The sequence below is a fragment of the Canis lupus genome, chromosome 21, assembly GCF_048164855.1.
Source record: "Canis lupus baileyi chromosome 21, mCanLup2.hap1, whole genome shotgun sequence".
Taxonomy (NCBI): Eukaryota; Metazoa; Chordata; class Mammalia; order Carnivora; family Canidae; genus Canis; species Canis lupus.
Genome location: NC_132858.1, coordinates 52,493,131 through 52,515,498, shown reverse-complemented (window position 1 = coordinate 52,515,498; position 22,368 = coordinate 52,493,131). Strand labels below are relative to the sequence as shown.

Below are 22,368 nucleotides of genomic sequence, written 5' to 3'. Positions count from 1 at the left end.
TGCTCATATGCTCTCTCTCTCTCTCTCTCTCTCTCTGTCTGTCTTAAAAAAAAAGAAAAAGAAAGAAAGAAAAAAAAAATGAAGGAAGAAAGAAAAGAAACAAAACAAAAACAGCTAATATTCCTTAAACTAAAAAAATAAGTTAGTCCTATTATTCTATATTATAGGAAGAATACTGTAGAGACAAAGAAATCCTAATATTTTCAACATTTGAAGCAAGTGGAACATATCTGTCTGCCAATAAGGCAAGGTTAAAGTTACAGTTTTATCTTTCTGTTTTTATATAATTTTATTAAGTAGACTAAATCAAGGCAAGGCTGACCATTTGCTGACTATATCTAGGCATGTTGAGACAAGTCACTATTATCTATAAAGGCATATTTACCTGTTGTGTTTTGTGACAGATATATTTTAATAGATATTAAATAAATTATTTATTAATTTCATATATTTATTTATGTATAGTCAACTAGCATCAGTTATCAGATTTTATTCATATTAAATATTAATCAGTATTAGTATTCAGTGTTTACTAAGGTTCACCTTTTTAAAAGATTTTTTAAAATTATTTGAGAGAGAGTGTGTGAGTGGTGGTAGGGGCCAAGGGTGTGGGAGAGAGACATTCAAACAGACTCAGCACTGAGCATGGAGCCCGTCACAGGGCTTGATCCCATGACCCTGAGACCACGACCTGAGCCAAAACCAAGTGTCAGATGCTTAACTGAGCCAACCAGGCACCCGGAAAATTCAACTTTTATACAATAATCCAATGTTCACCAAAATCCTCGGGTGTGTCTGTGAAAGCACTTTAAGTAAAATGCTATATGCTAGCTCCTGGGTAAGGTAGTTAAAAGCACTTAGTTAACTTTTCATGTCTCTCTTCTTCCCCTATCTCAACCAAGGTGACCAAACCACCTGATCTGTTCAAATAACCTGAAAAAAAGCATATGACTCTGAATCATCCCAGGAAGAAAAATATTATGGAGGGTCCTTAAACTCTAAGACAGACTTTGTATGAGCAAGAAATAAATATTCATCTGTAAGCCACTGAGATTTCTGGTTTAATTTGTTACTGCAGCATAACCTAGTCTAATCTAGCTAATATGCTCTCCACTTCTCTGATGAAGAAGAAAAACTGCTTCAGTTTTCACTGGAAGAATCAAGTGAATTATACAGTTATAGAGGTCATACGGTCAGACCATCAAGTATCTGACTGGGGGGGCTGATGAAGCAACTCTGGGGAAAGGAAAGGAGGTGGCCCCACCCCAATAGTTCTTATGTGGTGGAAAATAGAAATATTACAATGTTTTAATACTTACTATTTTAAGTATTAGTGAGGAGGTTCTGAGGTAAATTGGGACAATATTTTTGGAAGGCAATTTGGTAGTATATATGAATAACTAAATTGTACAGATTCTTTGGCTCAGCAATTTCACTTCTAGAAATTGACCCTCCAGAAATAATTGAATACATGTGAAAATGTATGTGTTCAAGAATGTGTATTGAAAAATTAGTAGGATATTATAAATATCCTAAATACTCAATACTAGGGAATTGTTCAAATAGTCCATCATTTTATTCATATTAGAATGTTATATACTGGGAATCTCTAGGTGGCTCAGTGGTTGAGCATCTGCCTTTGGCCCAGGGCATGATCCTGGAGTCCCAGGATCGAGTTCCACATCGGGCTTCCTGCATGGAGCCCGCTTCTCCTTCTGCCTGTGTCTCTGCCTCTCTCTCTCTCTGTGTATTTCATGAATAAATAAATAAAATCTCAAAAAAAATGCTATATACTTTGGACAATAAAGAGATAGATTTATATATATTGACATGATATGATAGGTTCTCTGGTAGGCAGTCTCTGATATGGCCTCAAGGACCTTGTCTGCTGGTGTTCATATCCTGGTTTAATCCTCTCCTCTTGGATGTGGGTTTGATCTAGTGACTTGCTTCTAGTTAATAGATATGACAAAAGTAATAGGATGACACTTGTGAGATTAGGTTCCAAAAAGACTTGCTTTGGTCTTGCTCTGTATTGTTCTCTTACTGACTTGCTTTTAGGGAAGTCAGTTGCCATATTGCAAGCTGACCATACCCAGCACATAACAGACCTTAAAAAGATAAGTATTAAAAAAAAGATAAGTGTTGAATATTTTTACTTATGTATTCAGCAAATATTTACTGAACATTTGTCTGTGAGGCATTGTGCCACTCTGTGAATACAGAGCTAGGGGACAAAGACCTTCCTCCTGTAAAGAGTAGAACCTAGGAAGGAAGCCCAACATCAAGAAAGCAAAGAGAACAGCCTGTGGGGTGGGAATAATCTAAGATTGTTACAAGAAATGAGTAACGGCGGCTGAAGTAAAGTGAGGGAGAAGGAATTGGCAAAATATGAAGCTGAAGAGGTGGGCAAAAGCCACATGATGATCCTTAATTTCATCCTCAGTGCCATGTGAAGTCACCGGAAGAGTTTGGAGTCGGCAGGAGGCCATCGTTTTGCTTATTTTTTAAATTACTATTTAGATATAATTTACATATACCATTATATTAGCTTCAAATATACAACATAGCGATTCCGTATTTGTGTTATTGTGAAATAACCACTGCAATAAGTCTCGTTAACATCCATCACTATATATCATTACAAGTTTTTTCCTTGGGATAGATCTTAAATATTTTATATTTTTTAACTACTTCCTCCCATTTCACCCCATCTCCGCTTCTGGTAACCACCAATCTCTTCTCTGTATCCATGAGCTCAGTTTGTTTTTTGTTTTGTTGGTCAGGTATGATTTTAGATTCCACATTTAGGTGAGATCAAATGGTATTTGTCTTTGTCCATGTGAATTATTTCACTTAGCCTAAGACCCTTAAGTTTCATCCATGTTGTTGCAAAGGGTAAGGTTTCATTCTCCTTTTAATGGTTTAATAATATTCTAGTGTGTGTGTGTGTGTGTGTGTGTGTGTGTACCAAATATTCTTTATCCATTCATCCATTGATTGATACTTAGGTAATTTCCATATCTTGGCTATTGTAAATAATTCTCCAATGAACATAATGGTGTTTATATCTTTTTGAGTTAGTGTTTTCATTTTTTTCAGATAAATACCCAGAAGTGGAATTGTTAGATCACATGGTATTTCCAGTTTCGACTTTTTGAGGAACCTCCAAACTGTTTTCCATAGTGGCCACCCCAGTTTCCATTTTTCCATTTCCATCAACAGTGTGTGAGGGTTCTCTTTTCTCCATACACTCACTGATGATTTTTATTTCTTGTTTTTGATAATAGCCATTCTGGCAGGTGTAAGGTGATAACACAATTGTGGTTTTCATTTGAATTTGATTAGTGATGTCAAACATTTCTTTTTTTCATTCTTTGTTGACCATGTATAGATCTTCTTTGGGAAAAATGTCTATTCAGATCCTCAGCCCATTTTTTAATTAGACTGCTTTTTTTTTCCTATACGGTTATGAGGGTTTTTTTAAATATATTTTGGACATTAACACCTAATCAGATAGATGATTTGCAAATATTTTTTTTTCCATTTAGTATGTTGCTTTCTCATTTTGCTGATGGTTTCCCTTACAGTCCAGAAGATTTTTAGTTGGATGTAATCTCACCTGTTTAATTTCGCATTTGTTGTCTTTGATTTTGTTGTCCAATCAAAAAAAAAAAAAATCATTGCTGAGACCAATGTCAAGGAGCTTGCCACTTAAGTTTTCTTTTAAGTTGTATGGTCTTACATTTAAATCTTTGTTTGATGATCAATTGATTTTTTGATGTGTGGAGTAAGGTAGTGGTCTGCTTTCATTCTTTTGTATGTGATTCTCCAGTTTCCCCAGCACCATTAATTGAAGAGATTATTCTTTCCGCATTGTATATTCTTTTTTTCTTTCCTTAGAGTGAGGTTGGAGGGGCAGAGGGAGTAAGCAGACTCTACACTGAGTGCAGAGCCCAATTTGAGACTTAATCTCATGACCCTGAGGTCATGACCTGAGCCAAAATCAAGAGTCAGACACTTAACTGACTGAGACACGCCGGCACCCACCTCATTGTACATTCTTATCTGCTTTCTCATAAATTAATAAATGTATGGATTTATTTCTGGGCTCTCTATTCTGTTCCACTGATCTATGTGTTTACCAACATCATATAGTTTTGATTACTTTTTTATTTTTGCCAACATCATGCTATTTTGATTACTATTGCTTTGTAACATAGCTTAAAATCAGGAAGTCTTATACTCCCAGCTTTGTTTTCTCAAGATTGCTGTGGCTATTCAAGGTCTTTTATGGCTCCATACAAATTTTAGAGTCTTTTTCACCAAAGGTGAAATGATTTCTAAAATTTTTATAGATAAATATGTTATGTTATTTCTAAATTTTATTAGAAATATTTTTAAAATGACATATAATTAACAATAACATGGAATAAATTATGGTGTTCCAACTAAAGAACATAGAATGTTATTACTAAATTTATAAATACAAAGGGTATGTGTAAAAGAGATGTTTTTTTTTTTTAATTTTTATTTATTTATGATAGTCACAGAGAGAGAGAGAGAGGCAGAGACACAGGCAGAGGGAGAAGCAGACTCCATGCAGGGAGCCCGACGTGGGATTCGATCCCGGGTCTCCAGGATCGTGCCCTGGGCCAAAGGCAGGCGCCAAACCGCTGCGCCACCCAGGGATCCCGAGAAGATGGTTTATAATTAAAACGCAGCTATTATTTTCCTTCTTTAATATACATGTCTTCCTGACATGGTAACAACTAGTACAACTACTACAATTGATTGGATTGGAGCTTCTGTTCTTGGCCTTTACAGTAGCCGTGTTCCCAGTCCTCTCGTCTGATGCAGTCTGAGACTTTTCTACTACTGTTCGGCTTCTCATGGAACACGGTCCCTGCCGCACCCCAGCGTGTAATCGGAGCTTAATCTAAACCAAATTATGACAATTCTCTTTCTCTCAGTGTAGAATACTTTGACAATGTTTATCAATGTAATCAGTACTTTGGCTGACAAAAATATATGAACACCTCTTTGGGTGCTGTGTAAGAACTTTTTTCTCCTTGATGAGAGAATACACACTTAAAAATATTGTTAAGCCTTTAGATTGAGATTGTGAGAATCTGATGCCTGGGGTAGTGGAAACCGCCCTTCAGTCATGAGAGGATGAAGACTCTGAAGACAATAAAAATACTGAGGATATGAAACAAAAATATCAGTGACATCTGAGCCCTTGGTAATTTGAGTGTATCAATTAATCCTGGAATCATATTTCCCAGAACTTCTTGTTACCTGTGGTATTAAATTCCTCGCTGTTTAAGATACTGACCCCATTCCAGGACATTTATTATTTGAAGCCAAAAGCACTTCAACTGATGATACAACTACCACCACAACAAAAACAGCAAAAAAAAAAAAAAAAAAAAATTATCAGTGAGGTATAATAAGATGTACAGGAAATGTTTATATTTAAGATGAGTTTTTATGTTTTTAATGCTATATAATAAAAAGATAAGACTATTTGTCATCAAGAACACAAAGTATTCCTGATATCCACTGCTGGTTGAAAAGATGCCTTATAGATTCATTCTTTCACATGCAGTTTGAGAAACCACAATTTCAAGAGGCTTCCTTACTTCTCTAAGACCTTAAACTAATCATAAAGCAAAATTATCTATCTCAGAATCAAATAGATTAAATATACCACCACTACCCTGAAGTAAGATAGAAGAAAGCTTCATATGAGCTAGTAATTTGATAGAGTGAGAAAACTGCTGTAGTTCTAGACTAAATTGATTAAAAATACACACACACACACACACACACACACACACACATACACACATTAGGGTACAGTGGTGGTGAGGGTCCTAGACTAGCTTCAGTGTCATGGTTCTTTGGAGGACACACAGTGCTCAGTATAGTCATACCCATGGCTAGGATATATTATAACAAAAAAAAAAAAAAAAAAGAGAGAGAGAGTTAAGGTAGAATCAGCAAAGAAAGAAGGTACATGAGATGAAGTCTGGGGGAAACCAGGCTCAGGCTTTCTGAGTTGTGTCCCAGTAAAGGCACCGAGTCTGTGACAGACACACGTTACAGACTCAGTGCCCAGAGTTTCTCCTGGGGGCTTGTATCTTCTCCATGGCACCCACCAACATTTCAGACACCCAGAAAGAAAGCATGACAAAGATTCTTTCTTTACAAATTTTAGTCAGATTGTGCCCTTTGTAATGAAATCTAGTTTTAGGGAGAATCTTGCCAAGTCAGTTTAGAAAGAATCCCCCACCCTCATATCTGATAACTCTCATTATCGAATTAGGTTCCCCATCTCCCATTAGTGCCTGCTGATGTCTGATGGCCCTGGCTTGCCTTCAGCAAGAATCGCCTTGGGTCAGTTTAGCAAGAACTTCTGACACTTAATGATTCCTTTTAGTAATTTTCTCCCCACTATCTTCCACCCTGCTTCTTGGCTATAAATCCCCGCTGCCCATGCTGCCTTTGGAGGTTATATCCACTCTCTCTCCCCTACTGCAAAATTCTATTATAATATTGCCTATATCTATTGTGGCAGTCCTCCCTTTGAATAAAGCCTTCCTTTCCATGTTTTAACAAATTTTATTAAATCTTTCTTTCTTTGATAAGCATAAACCACAATGTATGTCCAATCCACTTAGGAATAGTGAGCTACACTATCAGGTAGGGAATGGTAGGAAACCTCCTGAAATCCAGGGAGGGCCAATCTTGTAAACAGGCTTTTAGAATAAGCAGTTCTGTCTACTGTGTCAACTTGCCAACGTATGAGGAAGAAGTGATGGGATCTCAGTGATATGCCGGAGCCAGAACCTCAGCAGTGCCTTCGATTATTTTAGGTTCCGCATAGTTAAATAAAGAGGGATATCACAGAGATATTTCAGTGTTGAGCTTCCAAGCTGTAAAGTGCACTGAAAACATGATAAAAATAAAGAATCCATGACAGTTTTCACAGCTAATGCTCTTTAAACCAGACAAGAAGAAGGAAGGCAATCATGGTCAAAGAAAAAATATACATAAAAAAAGAAAGAAAAATATATATTAACTGTTTTCAAAGACCAGATAAAGAGGCATCTAAATGAAGTATTCAAAGATATGTTAGCAGTGGAAATGTCCTGTAGTAATTGTTAACCAATTTTCCAGTTAATCCATTAATCTGGAGTGAAGCGCACCAGTATGTGCTAGCATATAAATGAAACTCTTTAGGCCTTACAAATGCAGTGTTTCTATTTCCATTTTTATCCCATATTTCCAAGTTCTTAAATGGTTCTAAAGGGTGTCATCCCTTTGATATTTTTTCAAGGTTAACCTTTCTTTACTCCTAACACTGTGCTGACTACATGTTCCCACAAATAGGCAAAGCCAAACACAGGGGACAATGGAGAGTGGCAGCAAGACTCCTCTATCCATTCAGACAAGGTTTAAAGTCCCAATTTTGAGAATTACAATGCAAGAAAAAAACACATAAAACAAAGAAAACAGAAATTGTCTTAAGCCATTTTGTTTTTTAATCAAGAGTAGCTTTGAACTCCCACATGCAAGGCAAACATATGAGCTTAGAAACAGTCTGGCTATACTCTGCTATGCCACGGATGTTTTAAGAATGCATAGCTTAAAAAAAAAAAAAAAAAGAATGCAAAGCTTTACATAGCTGTTATAAAGCCGGTGTTGACATTTTTAAATTTGATGGAAGCAACAAGTTATTCCAAACAATTCTGGTTAAGTTCTACATTAATTGATTAATTTTTAAATTTAAAAAAGAGTTATTTTATTTTTTGTGCTAATTAATCCATAAATAAGAAAGATGAGCTAATATAATTGCCTTTTAGAGGATTTAGAGGATGTTGTTTACTTTTTCTTGCCACATACTTCACAGCCTTTTTACTTTTGTCTTTCTTAGGACAACATACACAAAATGATAATGCATCCCACAAATTATTTGGCAGCTGGTGGTGGTAAATTTAAGTCCATTAAATTAAGAGACAACTCACCAAGCTGCCCTCCCCCAATTACATTATAAAGACAGGAATAACAGTTCATAAAGCTGAATTTTTGCACACAAACTATTAGATTCAGAGTTTGAGATGTTAACTGCACATAGACAAATTATTCTTTTTAGTTCTGCTTCCCAACAGGACGTCATTGCTGTGGGGAAGATGGGCCCACATTGAAACTGCAAATTGATTTTTGATGAAATAAAGCTCTGTATCCTAGAGAAAACGTGAGGCTTACTGAAGACAGCATTAAGCAGAAAGGTATAACACTTGTGGAAATACAATTTAAAAAGATCCCATTAGACATGTAAAGTTGTTCATATCAGGTTTCACAGTAAAGATCTGAGAAGGATTCCTCCTAGCTGACAGGGAGCGAGAAAGAGCAAGTATCATGAAATGTGCCCAGTGCTCCTTCACAAAGGCCTGCTCTTTGGGGGAAAGTCTTTTGCAAAACCTCTATTCCACCTGTAGGATAGGCCTTTCTCCAAGTGCAGTCCCATTAGCCTATGATCTATTCTAATAGAGAAAGGTGAGCTATACCACCACAATCACTTATGAAGGTCATACTCTGAAGACAGAGGCCACCAAATGACAGATTTAATTATAATTATAGAATGATATCCCTGGCCCATACCTTGCAGCAACAATAATAGGACTCCTGAACAATAATGATGGACTACAAATGAAAGTGCTGTAATGCTTGGATGCTCTTGGCAGAGGAGTACTTGGGAAAATCCCAAATAGAGGTAATAACAGCAAGAAAACTGAGGAATTTTACCTCCCTGGCACCTGCAATTATAGCAAACTTCAAACTCAGCACATCCCAAAGAAAGATTGATATAAAACTGGCATTAAAGACTCAGTTCCTATTATTCCCCAGATCACCCATTTTAACATTATAAGGCATTCAAGAGAGGCAAGAAAAATAATCTGGAGAGGCAAAGCAATCATTAGAACCAGACTTAGATATTACACATATTTTAGAATTAGCAGACAGGGAATTTAAATGAACTATAATTAACATATTACAATCTTTAGGGAATAAAGTAGAAGACTTTCAAGAATCAATGGCTACAAAAAGAAACTTAAAATGAAACAAAAGAAAATACTATAAATCAAAGACACCATGACAGAGTTGAAGAATGCTTTCAATAGCTCCTCAGTAGATTGGGCATAGCCAAGGAGAAAATTACTAAGCTTAAAGATAAGTCAATGGAAACTTTTCAAACAGAAATGCAAAGAGAAAAATAATAATAATTAAAAGCTTTTATTATTATAAAAGTATCTAATAAAGACTTATAAAAGTTATAATAGTAACAGGTATTAGGTGCTTATGTCATATGGTTAAGTGAAATCGGTGCCAGCAATCCTATAAGGGACAGGGAGGAGAAATTTGGAAACTATATTAGTATGGACCTGCACTCCCCATGAAGTGTTTTAGTGTTATTTGAAAGTGGATTAGGTAGTTGGAAATGTATATTGCACATCTTAGAAATATAACTGGTATGTTAAAAGAGGAGATAAAATGAATTTATATGAAGTACTCCTTTAAAACCAGAGAATTCAGCATTATGGGAGAAACAAACAAACAATAGATGCAGCAACAGAAAACAGACGTTGTAGCAATAATCATTTAAATGTGACTGGTCTAAGGACATCAATTAAAACATAGAGACTGTGAGGAAGACTAGAAAACATGGTATTACTATATTTTGTCTATAAGAAATCAACTTCAAATGTACAGGTACAGACATCAAAAGTTAGGTGATATGGAATGATATACCATGCAAACACTTTTTTTTTTTTAATCTGTACTAGTTGTATTCATTTCAGGCAAAGCAAACTTCAGAGCAATAAAAATGATCAGAAATAAAAAGGAGCACTAAATAAAAATAAATAAATATCCAAGAAGACTTAAATCCCAATAGTGTAGAGGCCTAACAACAACGCATCAAAATACATGAGGCAAAAACTCAGGACATAATGAAAATGAATGGTACCATCAATCAACTAGATATAATGGACATTTATAGACTGCTTCAACCAACAACAGAATACATATTCTTCTTAAGGTCACAGGGAACACTCACCAATATTGACCACGTTCTTAGTGATAAAACACACCTCAATGAATTTACAAGAACAAATTTATAAACTTGAGATTATACAAAATATGGTCTCAGACCGTAATGGAATTAAGCTAGAAATTATTAACATCAAGATGGACCCACCCAGACACAGTCAATTGATCTTTGAAAATTGAGTAAAGTTATGGAACCGAATAGAAATCCCAGAATTAAAACCACAATCACAAGGTCAATTAATTTTCAACAAAGAAACCAAGAATATGGGATCCCTGGGTGGCTCAGGGGTTTAGTGCCTGCCTGCCTTTGGTCCAGGGCATGATCCTGGAGACCCGGGTTTGAGTCCCACATCGGGCTCCCTGCATGGAGCCTGCTTCTCCCTCTACCTGTGTCTCAGCTTCTCATGAATAAGTAAATAAAATATTTAAAAAAAAAAAAAAAAAAAGAAAGAAACCAAGAATATGAAAGAGAAAAAAAAAAGTCTCAAAAAAAAAAAAGAAAAAGAAAAAAATCTCTTCAACAAATATGTTGGGGAAACTGGATGGCTAAATGCAAAAGAATAAAACAGAACCATTTTCTTATACTATACACAAAAATAAACTCATAGTGAATTAAGGGCTAAATGTGAAACTTGAAACTATAAATATCCTAGAAGAGAGTATAATCAGTAACTACTCTGACATGAACCATAGCAACTTTTTTCTAGATAGGTCCCCAGAGAGCAGAGAAACAAAAGCAAAATAAACTATTGGGACTTCATCAAAATAAAAAGCTTCTGGACAGCAAAGGAAACAATCAATAAAACTAAAAGGCAGCCTACAGACTGGGAGAAGATATTTGCAAGCGTGGTATCTGAAAAGGGGTTAACATCCAAAATGCATAAAGAACATAAGTTCAACAACTCAACACCCAAAAAACAACCCAAATAAAAAATGGGCAGAAGACATGAACAGACATTTCTCCAAAGACATCCAGATGGCCAACAGGTACACAAAAAGATGCTCAGTATCACTCATCATCAGAGAAATGCAAATTAAAAGTACAACGAGATACCACCTCACACCTGTCAGCATGACTAAAATTAACAACACAGGAAACAACAGGATTTGGCAAGGATGTAGAGAAAAAGGAGCACTTGTGCGCTGTTGGTGGGAATGCAAGCTGGTGCAGCCACTGTGGAAAAGAGTATGAAGTTTCCTCAAAAAGTTAAAATATAACTACCCTATGATTTAGCAATCATACCAGTGGCTATTTACCCAAAGAAAACAAAACAAAACAAAAATTAATTCAAGGGATATATGCACCTCTATGTTTACAGCAGCATTACTTACAATAGTCAAACTGTAGAAGCAGCCCAATGCCCATCAACTGATGAATGGATAAAGAAGAGGTGATATATGCATATGTGTATATATGTATATGTAAATATACACACAATGGAATATTTAGCCATAAAAATGAATGAAATATTGCCATTTGCAACAACATAAATGGATCTAGAAATTATAATGCTAAGCACAAGGAGTCAGAGAAAGACAAATGCCATATAATTTTATTCATATGTGGAATTTAAGAAACAAAACAAAAGAATAAAAGGAAAGACAGAGACAGAAAAATCAAGAAAAGGACTCTTAACTATAGAGAACAAACTGATAATTACCAGAAGGGAGGTGGGTGGAGGGATGAGTAAAATACATGGCGGGGATTAAGGATTGCACATGTCATGATGAGCGCTGGGTGATGTATGGAATTGTTGAATCACAGTAATGTACACATGAAACAAATTTAACACTGTATGTTGACTAGGAATTAAAATAAAATATTTTTTAATTAAAAAAATACAAAATCTAAAAAAAACTAGTAATACCCATCCGGGGATTGTGTGGGCAATAGGAATTCTAATTATTTTGGGAATACAAAATGATGCAGTCACCTTGGAAGCCAGTTTGACAGTTTCCAACAAAGCAAAATATCACTTTACTGCATAATCTAGCAAACAGACTTCTAGATATTTACCCAACTGATTTCAAAAACATATTCCCACACAAAAAAAACCTGTGAGTATTTAAAGTAGATTTATTCATTATTGTGAAAACCTGAGAGCAATCAAGATCTCCTTCAAGAAATGAATGGATAAACAACTATGTTATATTTATATAATGAAATATTATTCAGCAATAAAAAGAAATGAGCTATCAGATCACAAAAAATTAATCATTCAATCTTAAATGTATGTTGCTAAAGTTGAAGAAACCAATCTGAAAAGGCTACATACACTATAATACCAATTATATGGCATTCTGAAAAAAAAAAGCACAATTATAGACACAATACAAAAATCAGTAGTTGTCAGAGATTAAGGGAGAGTAATTGAGGATAAAATGAGCAAATCACAGAGAAATTTTTATGGCAGTAAAACTATTCTCTATGACACCATAGTGGTGGACACATGGCAGCGTGTGCTTGTCAAAACTCATAGTACAAAGTTCTTACCTCTTACTTTGCTTTTCTATTGCATAATATTCAGTGATCTAGTTGCAATGCAGGTTGTCCATCCATTCTCCAGCGGAGAAAAAGTTGGGTAGTTAATAATTTCTGGTGATCACTAATAAAACTCGTGTACATATCTGCATACGGACTTGTAGGAACACAGGTTCTCCATTCACTTAGAAATAGCTAGATGAGGATTGCTGAATTATTTAGTAAATACCTGTTTAAGTTAATAGAAACTGCAAAACCCTATTTCATAAAGTCTGTACTATTTTGCATTTCCACCACCAGTTATGAGAATATTCTTTAAATTCGTCTCTCCCTTTTCTGTGATATTGTGGTCTAACGTTTTAGCTTTACGTTCGCTAAAATATACAATACATTCCTGCTAGTTTTGCTTTAGAATCTTAGCTGGTTTTCTAATTTTCCTCATTTGGTGAGGATATTTCAACATATAATTAAATGTGCAATTATGCCCGCAAAATTTTGTAAAATTCTGTGTCTGCAATTTTCATTTACTATATTTTGTTATATGTTTATACTATCCTCATAGAACTAACTGGGATATGTTTTCTAATGTCCCATTTTCTGGAATGGTCCGTGTGAGATCAGTGATATGTCTTCCATACCTATTTAGAGAATTTTTTTGAAAAGCCATCTATGGCTCAAGTTTTGTTTATGGGAATACTTGGAAGGTATAATCCCATTCTTTTCTGCCTTACATATTTTTTAAAATTTTTTAAAGATTTTATTTATTTATTCATGAGAGACACAGAGAGAGAGAGAGAGAGAGGGAGAGAGAGGCAGAGACAAGGCAGAGGGAGAGGCAGGCTCCCTGTGGGGAACCGGATGCAGGACTCAATCTCAGGACCCTGGGATGTCTGTAACTTAATCCATTACAAAAATCACTGTGTACTCCTCCCTAATTATTTATAAGTTACCAGCAAAAGCCAGGAAGAACCTGGCTCCCATGGGTAGTCATGCACTTATTTAAAATGTTAATTCCAGTACACATGAAGAGCAGCATAAGAGTTATTAACGCAGAGCTCCTGGAATCAACTTTTCTGCTATTTTCCCTTTTATCTTGAGTTTTACAGATCCTATGACTCTCTTCCAAAGTTATTGGGGTCAGCATTTTTTATTCCACTTTCTTCAGTGAGGTTTTTCACACCTTTGTAATAGATTATATTGTTTTATCATAATTTACAGTCTATCTTAGAATACAAATTTAGGAAGTATATTTAGAATATATGTATATATTTTTAATTGTATGCATTGAGGTAAGGCCTCTTGGGGACCCCTCCTGGGTACCAGGGTTCTGCTTCCTTCCCCTCAGGCACCTATCCCTTCCCTCCCTAGCTGGCCCAGGAGCTTCCATGAGAACCTTGGAAGTTCCTTGGGGGCCTTGCCCAGGGACCTAGCACTGCCCAGGCTTCAAGCTGTTCCCTTACAGGCCTGGACTCCACCTTGCTGTCTTGGTCAGGGCCCCCAAATCTGAGCTGCCTGCCCTTTGCCTGTCAGGGGTCTGCATGGTCCAATCCTGGGTGGAGAAGGCTGATGCTGTGGGGGCCTGGCTTAGGGCAGGCATAGGAGCTGGGGCACCCCAGTGCCACCCCCACCCAGGTGGTACCAACTGGTTGGGGAGGGGCAGCCTTGAGGTCTGTGCTTGGTCCGTGATCCTGAGGTCTAGGCAGGACTCGCAGGGCCACCATTCCCCCCTGCCCCTCACTCCCTACCCCCCGTCTGTGCCTGCTTTGCAACCCCTTTGCTTGAGTCACAGTGTCTCTGCATTGCCTGCCTCTTTGCCTTTACCTCTTTTTTTCCGTCCACCCCAGCACATGTGGGGTCTTGGTCCCCAGGCTGTGAGCTCCTTGGTGGTAGGCCCTCAATAAATGTGAAGTGCTGCTGCCCACAAAAAAAAAAAAAAAAATTATTGATATAAAAATGGCGTGGATGAACCTCAATTTTAAGTGAAGTAAGTCAGAGTCAAAGGTGACATAATGTATGACTCCATTTAGATGATAGTCTTGCTAAGGCAGACTTTTTTGTTTTTTATGACAAAGAGACATGGAAGGTTTTGGGGGGTTGACTCTTCAGTCTATCTCTTGATTATGATGGTGTTTATATGACTGTGTATGTTTGCCAAAACTCTCAGAATTTTATACTAAAGGAAGTAATTTTTCTATAGGTAAATTATATCTTAATAACAAAAATGAGGGGGAAAAGCCACCATTAAGAAAGTAAAAAGATGGGCACGTGGGTGGCTCAGCTAAGCCTCTAATTCATGATTTAGGCTCGGGTCATGATCTCGGGGTTGTGAGATCAAGTCCGGGCACAGGGCTTGCATTCAGCATGGAGTCAGCTTAACCCTCTTCCCCACCCTCCCACTCCCACTCCTTGTTTGCTCTCACTCTCCCTCAAATAAATAAACAAACAAATAAATAAATTTGTTAAAAAAAGGAAAGTGAAAAGGCCAGCCATAGAGTGAAAGAAAATATTTTATAACCAATAAAAAGCTGATTTCTTGACTTAAAGCAACCTAATAGAAATCGTCTAATAGAAATGTGAACAAAAGTCTTAAATAAGCTCCTTCTATTTAAACATGTCTTTTTATTTTCTGTATTTCTGATGCTTTAACATGCAGGACTTGTTGACCTTGGAGGGAGCAACTTCCCCTTTCAGGGCTGGTCAATCCCCAGAGATAGTAAACAATTTACCTGTGAGCATGGCTTTCATGGTACAAACCAACAGATCTAGAGTTCATCTCCCCAGCCACCTCCTCTGCTGGATTCTCACACGTGGGGCCACTATCCCCCCATCCTAATCAGGGTCAGGTACCAGACAATTAGGGGCAGCACCTATGAACTAGAGCCCAGTGAAATTTTCAAGTCAGCTGATCCTAAGCCTGCTCACCCTGTCATGCCATCCCTTTCCTACTAAAGTCACATTTTTCCTGCTTACATCTCTTCCCATTTTCTCTGCCTCCTGGATGCTTCCCCATGTTGTCCTACATGGGGTGGTATGTCCCCCTTCTCTTGAGATCTGTGAGTAGCAAACTATGTTTTCAGTGACAATCATCTCCTGATCCGTTGGGCTCATCATACCCAAATAATGATAAAGCCTATATTTTAAGGCATTTTGTGTGTCTTTATCCATATATTTATCCAAATTACCAGAATATGTATTGTAAGATCCTTAACATCATTAGCCATCAAGGAAATAAACAGTGGAACAATAATATGTCATTATGCAGACTAACTAGAATGATTAAATTCAAAAAGACAGGTAATCCTAATATTGGTCTGTAATATTAAAAAAAAAAAAACTACTGTTGAGAGGGCAAGTTGAAACAATCTAGAATACTGTGAAATTATCTGTAATAGCAAATATATAAATACAGGCTCCAGATGCAGAAATACCACTTGTAGGTTTACATGCAGCAGAATGTGTACATATTTACACCAAGAGGCAAATAAAAGAAGATGCTCATAGCAGTACTAATTACAAACTAAAATGGAAATGGCCATATTTCCATCAACAATCGGCCAGGAAATATCTTGTGGCAATGCACATGAACAAAATCCTTCCATGCTCCATTAGGCGATAGCAGAGTAGAAAATCTAAACAAAACAATATACTATATGATTTCAATTATACGATGACCTCAAACAACAAAAATGGTCTATGGTGTTAAAGATCAGGATAATAGTTATATTTGTGTGGAGTCATTGATAAAATATGAACGGGGACTGATGAACATAGGGGAAGGCAAGGAAAAATAAAAATAAAATAATTTTAAAACAGAGAGGCAGGGAAACCATAAGAGGCTCTAGCTATAGGAAGCAAACTGAAGGCTGCTGGAGCGGAGGTGGGTGGGAGGGTGGGGTAACTGGGTGATGGGTATCAAGGAGGGCACATGATGTGATGAGCACTGGGAGTTATATGCAAGTGATGAAGCATTAACTCCACCCCGAAACTAATAATACTCTTTAATTTTAAAAATATGAATGGGGAGATTTAGCAATATATTTGGAGCATAAAATAGTTTAAGAATATATAGTTAACACAGAAACACAGTTTGGGCTTTTTGAAATACATGTATGTCTAAAAAAAAGAATTAAATCTATTAAAATACTTGGTGAATTGACAAGATTTGACCTAATTTATGAAAATAAAACTGAGGGCCAAATCAGGAATGAATTATATTATAAAAAAAGAGAAACATTCAGTGACGTTCAACTTCTAGAACTGGATATTAAAAGAATGTTTAAACCATTAGAAAACAGGGATGGGAGAAAAATGAGGTTTGAATGAGCAAAAGTCGGACTTGGCTTGAGATACGTTGCTCCACTGAGAATTAGCCAAGGAGAGGAAGAGCATGTCCTGAGGCAAGTATGAGTTTCTAAGCAGCTAAGCGGAAGTTAAGTGAGTGTAAGTAAGCAAAGAAGTAGCAGGGATGTACATCAAGTCCAACCTCATTATTCATGGATTCTCCGTGTGTAAATTCACCTACTTGCTGAAATTTATTTGCAATCCCCAAAATCAATACTTGGAGTGCTTTCACAACCATTTGTGAACATAAACAGAATAGCAAAACAATCTGAGTGTTGGTGGGGTCACCGAGAGGACATGACCACTAGTAGACCCTACAGCAGGACCCAGCAGTAGTAGGCCCCACCCCTTACCCTGTCCTTGGAATTTGCTTCCCACTGCAGTACGTAAAACTGAACCCCAATAAGGCCTCTATAGAACTTTAAGATTTGGGAGCTGGTGGAGCGATGTCTTACACCCCCCCAAGCTAATCCTCCTTTGTAAATCTCCTTGTTTGTTACACCTGCCACCTGCCCATCTGGAGGGGCCTGTACCTGTCTTGCACCTCTCTTTGCACCATGCATGTGGGAGCCGTTTTCAGATCTCACCTGGGAAGCTCTCGAGAGCATGAACCCACATTTGGCAAACCACCTTCTATGGGGAAATCCCTAAGCGGTGGGCATTGCTGGGTGTGGAGGGGTGGCCTGTGTGGTGGAAGCTTGTGGATATCGTGTGAGTATGAGGGTACCCCAGCTTCGGCTGCTTCAGTGTCCTCATTTGAGAGACTGTCTGAACACATTTTGAGAGAGAAGGACTGAGGAAGCAAAGACAGCAAAAATGGGGTGTTGTGGTGCTTGACAGAGAAAGAGGTGGATCCCTGAGACCTGCACCCCCTAAAATAGAGGAAAACAAAAGTATAGTCATGGCAGTTGGAGCCGGTTGGGCAGCCCCAGTTCAGGAAAGGCTCATGATGAGAGAATATACTCCTACTGAGCGTTAAAGCTGCCAAGTTCCAGCAAAATGCCAGGAAACCCCCCAGGTGTAGTTAGTGTGGCCATGGGACACAGGGGCAATACCATTTCTCTGAGCCACCCAGGAAGCAGAGAAAGTGAGCAACATCACCACCTTCCTGTCATCCAGTGACATCTGCTCGGTGCTCAGGAGTCCATGGAACGGAATATCTTCTAGATTGGATTATCCTGTCCCGCAGGGAGATGTTGGCCACTAAGAGGGAGCTCCCTGGACACATGGGACCCTGGAAACCCATAGGGAGGCACAACAAATTCTTAGGGAGCTGGGAATGAGAGAGGTCCCCGACACTGATGGTCCAAATGGAGCCATAGACACTGCAGGGATGGGAGACAAGATTCTCCAGTTCTTCCCCTAACACTTGGTATAGGATGTTGATACCATGCTGAGCTCAGTCATTGGATAAGATAGACAATTGATTATTGATTTGAGGGAAACTGATAAATCCTAGGAATGGGTATGAACTGTTACAGAGACTCGAGAAAGCGAGGAAGCTCAGAAAGCCAAAAGGCTATTTCAATCCACTATAAAGTGTTAGAGAAAAATAACCTTAAAGTAAATGCTGCTTGACCTCATTGCCGTCAAGCCCCTCACCTAAACGTATAGACTCAACTCAACACGGGTTGGTTGGCCTACGGAAAGCCTTGAAACCTAAACAATAGCTCCGATTGGCCTCACCTGGCCCTACCATCCCTGATGTCCTCTGCTCAGGAAGAGGTCTCAGGAATACAGCCCTATTCGGGAGGCATGCCTCCCGTGCCCCGGGGATAGGATTCAGACCAAAACTGCCTTGTAGGTGCGGGCCACTGGAGGTGTTTGAAGGCCGCATGTTGAACTCACTATTCTCTGGTCCTCCAGAAATAAACAAAAGGTGGCAGGTCTGGAGCCGGATGCACCGTAACATATAGTACCCCTCAGGAGTTTTTTGTCCACCTCAGTGCCATTGATGATTATGGAGGCAAGCAGTTATGGTCAGGGAGGTCCTTGGACACTGCAATTTGGACACTCCCTCACCTGAGATTATGAAGTTTTTATCTCTACTACCAAAGAATTTACTGGCCATGGATATCCTATAAGGTCAAACTCTGCACAAGGCTGTGTCCCATCCATTTGCCTGTGCCCAACCTTGCCACCACCTCAGGTACCTTGGCCGCGTTCCTAGGAAGTTATCATGCGGGGCTGGACTTAGCAAATGCCTTTTTTCAGTACACCCCCAGGAACTGAGTCACATTGATTTGCCTTCGTGGGGTGGGGAGGCAACAATGGACATTTAAAGGATGGTAGCTCAGGGCTTATCCCTGTTCTCCTTTCCCACATCAATAAAATGGGCCCATTACAATTGATGATATAATGTTTGCATGGGAGACTTGTATCTGCTGCAGAACACCCTGCAGGCTTTGCTGGAGCATCTATGAGAGGAAGGGAAGTGATGCACAAAAAAATTCAAAGCCCAGGCATGTCCATAAAGTTTTTGAAATTTGTCTGGTTGGATAAGACCAGCACTAGGGATCCCTGGGTGGCTCAGCAGTTTGGCGCCTGCCTTTGGCCTAGGGTGTGATCCTGGAGTCCCGGGATTGAGTCCCGTGTCAGGCTCCCAGCATGAAGTCTGCTTATCCCTCTGCCTGTGTCTCTGCCTCTCTCTCTCTATGTCTATCATAAATAAATCTAAAAAAAAAAAAAAAAATCTTTAAGACCTGCACTGCACCAGAAGCTGGGGTTGAAAGGGAGCAAGCTTATCCAAACCCTACAAATGTGAAAGAGGGACAAAACTTGGTAGGGATTTTGAGATTTTGGAGGACTTTTATTTTCCACCTGACACAGTGCCTCCATCTCTTATACCACCTGGTAAAGAAAGGGTGGTTGGATGCACTAACACAGGGACTGGGAATCAAGGGAGCAAACCATCTTCGAGAAGAGTAAAATACGAGTGAAGTAGATTAAAGCTCTAGGAATCTGCCAAGCAGGGCTGCCATTCAAGCTGGATACATCTGTGACTCTGGAAGGTGTAGGTCAGGCTCTGTGGCAGAGACTACTGAAGGAGAGAGTATCCCTGGGGTATTAGTCCCCACTCTGGAAGGAGGCAGAAACCCAATATACCCAAATAGGGTGACAGCTTCTAGCAATTATACAAAGCACTCTTCCACGTAGACCATCTCACAGAAGAACAGCATATCATGACAAGAACTTCCCTGCCTATTAAGGGGTGGGTTGAAAATATATTCCATTGACCCACCCATACCATGGCTCAAACCTCCATTTTGACTTACGTGACATGCCCCTCTGCAGCGGAGGAGCACCCTCTCCATCCGTTCCACTGTCTCTAGATCTGCTGATGCAAACAGCCCCTGTAGAGTATGTAGATCCTCCAGATGCCCCTGTCTGCATTCCTGTAGTGGCCACTGTGACTTGTGAGAAAGGAGCAAAAGAAATTCCTGCTATAGCCTAGTGTGCAGACGGGTCTAGTCTGGCAACCCACCAACAGGGACAGCAGTTGCCATTCAGCCCAGTACTGACTCCATCTGGATGGAAACAGAAAAGAATAGCCAGTGGGATGAGGTCAAGAGTGGTTCGACTGGTTATCCTTCATGAGCTTTGGCATTAACCCTTTGCACAGACAAGTAGGCTGTTCTAAAAGGCTTAACCCTAGGGCTTGGACAACAGGAAGCCAAGGGATGGAGGATCATGAATAAACCTCTGTGGGGTCAGGATACATTTGGGGCCATTTGGGTCCACTGGAAGAGTCTAAGGCTGTCCTTGCTGTCTTCCATGTCCCAGTTCATTAGACACCAATACCCCCTGGCAATCAGGAAGACATTGCCCAGCTTGGGTCTAAGCCTTAGCAACTGACACTTCAGTAGATACAGCAGATTGAGTATATAGAAGGACACATAGAACCAAGGGTGCTGGACTGCCCTTGACATACTGCGTCTTGGTTAATGCAATAACAGCATGTCCAGTGTGTTCTTTTTTTTTTTTTTTTTTTTTTCCCCAGGGGAAAGCGCGAACGCAGTCCCCCGCTACCACAAATTATGCAGTCGAGTTTCCCACATTTGGGGAAATCGCAGGGGTCAGCACATCCGGAGTGCAATGGATAAGCCTCGCCCTGGGAAAACCACCTTCGTGATCATGGTATCTCCCCTGCCAGGTAAGTATTGTCCAGTGTGTTCTAAACAATACCCAAGCCGAAGGAGTCTGGAACTATTCACCAAAGATTCAACTGGTGAAGGGTTGCCAACTTGGCAAAAACGTGAGGGTTTAAATATGCCCTGGTTTGTGCAGACACTGCCTCTGGTCTAACCCAATGTCATCCCTGTTGCTGTACAAACCAAGCTGCCACCATTAGGGGATTAGAGAAGCCAAGTACCATGTACAGATACTCTCATTGAATAGATAGTGATCACGGGGTCACATTTCAAAGGCCAGGATGTTCCAAACTGAGCAAAAGACATGACATTGAACCTTGAAACCAACTCCCCTATAACCCACAAGCAGCAGGATTAGTAGAGTGGAAAAATGGAATTTTAAAGCAGTAGATTGAATTACGAACAGGAAAAATCAACTTTGTTGGGTAGAGTACTGTCCGGGGCTTTAATACATTTGAATGATCACCCAGTAGAACCTGTTGCTCCATATGTCAGACTGGGGACCCTCGCTGAGACACCAGTAATGTAAAAGAATGGAAGTCACAGGAAAACTGTCATCCTGACTCTCACTGTAGATCAATATGCTAAGCTGCTGAAAACAACAAGCCCAATCACATCTTGGAGAGGAATAATCTACTGGAATTTGCAATGACACATCCTGCCATGATGAATGAATGAGTTTGTGCCCTGGGAGAGGGGGAACTACGCAGTAGTCACGAGGATCCCTGTGTCCTGCTGCAAACCAGACATGTTGAAATGTACTATGTCTAGAGTGGAACATGCATCCTTAAAAGGGGAAAAGTTGGTGGTCCTGTTCTGACATATCCCCCACCCTAAGTCTATTTTCTCACACTTGACAATGCTGCCTCCCTTGGGACAAATGTATGGTATGCATAACCTGGTCAAATTCCTAAAGTTGCAACCATATTAACATTTAGAGAGTATGCCATAAGTGTAATTCTTATAGAAGAGGGGAGGCCTCCCCATACAAGCTTCTACTAAATATCTGCCTTTTTTGACTTTAGAAATCTGTTGCATCTGTGGCCACAGGATGACATCTGATGGAAATATGTTTCCACAGTGTGCCCACTTATATGCCCAACAAAGAAGTTAGTCCAACTGTTGTTTTCTGTGGATAGCTTCCCCTCTCTAGCTCATCAGGATTGCCATGACAGCTCTCGCTCCTCCAAAGTAGGTAAGTATTGGAAGATCCTAATGCAGTACATTAAAGAACAATCTAAGACTAGTACTTTAATTCATCTGTTATTACCAATA

General features: G+C 39.0%; 1 non-coding gene across 1 annotated transcript; it reads right to left on the bottom strand.

Annotated features, from left to right (window-relative positions):
- Positions 1-20,939: 20,939 nt before the first annotated feature.
- Positions 20,940-21,103, bottom strand: LOC140613702 (U1 spliceosomal RNA). Its single transcript, XR_012014589.1, has one exon. It is a non-coding gene; the product is annotated as a U1 spliceosomal RNA (small nuclear RNA).
- Positions 21,104-22,368: the final 1,265 nt, after the last annotated feature.